Consider the following 1330-nt stretch of genomic DNA (forward strand, 5'->3'; position numbering starts at 1 on the left):
GGGTTGAGAGAGAGGGGGGGGTTGAGAGAGAGAGAGAGAGAGAGAGAGAGAGACAGAGAGAGACAGAGAGAGACAGAGAGAGACAGAGAGAGACAGAGAGAGAGAGAGAAAGAGAGAGAGACAGAGAGAGAGAGACAGAGAGAGTGGTGTGGAAGAAAAAGAGTATTGTTGAGTTAACAAACCGATAAAAGAAAGAGAGAGAAAAGCTGCACGGAGGAACACGGTATATGAGAAAAGAGTATCATTGACAAACTGTCAAAAGATAGACAGGAGAGTTGCGGGGGAGAAAAAGAGTATCAGAGAAGAGTATTTGTCAACCAACTGTCAAATGATAGAGAGAAGAGTTGCATGAAGAAATATCCACAAACAGAAGATCTGTGTGGCCCAACACTGGGTGTTCTGCACGCCACAACTTGCAGATATCACATTGTTCCACTGAAGGGAGAACCTAGGCAAACTGTACACACGCGCACACATTTGTGCATATACACATACACACGCACGCACACACAAACACACACACAACACAATCCTCACTTTAATAAACACGTAAGCATACATTGTGTAAATAAGCTCTTGAAACTATGAGCCCACACACATACACACACACACACGTGAGCATGCAAACACGCACGCACGCACACACACACATAAAGACAAATGCATATAACACACACTAAAAAAATTTAAAAAATTTTAAAAGACCGGTGAGGCACCAGCCCACACCATCTCACAAACTTCAACAGTACAACTAGATTAGGCACAAAATCAGTTTGTTTAGTGTCAGTAGAGGTTTCATAGCGCTCGCAACCGCAAAAGGTCTTATGAATATGAGCACCAAAAGATTAGAGGCGTTACAAGAGAGTAACAAACATAAAAAAGAAGAAGGGGAGATAAGGACGATAGATGTTTGATAGGAAAGAAGAAGCAAACCACACCAGAGCGCCCGCCAACCACCCAGCACAGGATCAAAACACCTTTCCAAAAGGTATTTAACTATTACTATCCACAACATAACAAGGCAGTAGCAAACACTGGAGAATTCACACAGAGACCCGGCACATCGCACTCAGAGAACAGATTCAGGAAAACTCATTAGACAACCCCTCCACTCTGTGTAGTAGGTAGGTGTTTTAAAGCCCCTATCAACACAGTTTAGATCATTTCTATGAGGCAGGCAAGCTTCCACCCTGCCTGTCGTCAGGGCCAACTTGGAGCGACTACTGAGAGGGTTCAAACATCCCAGCAGAAAGACATGCAACACTGCCTTTGGTTATGTGACTGCGACGCCCTTAAAGAATGAAACATCACATCAAAGCTATTGCTCATC

This window comes from Aplysia californica, unplaced genomic scaffold (genome assembly GCF_000002075.1).
Source record: "Aplysia californica isolate F4 #8 unplaced genomic scaffold, AplCal3.0 scaffold00621, whole genome shotgun sequence".
NCBI lineage: Eukaryota > Metazoa > Mollusca > Gastropoda > Aplysiida > Aplysiidae > Aplysia > Aplysia californica.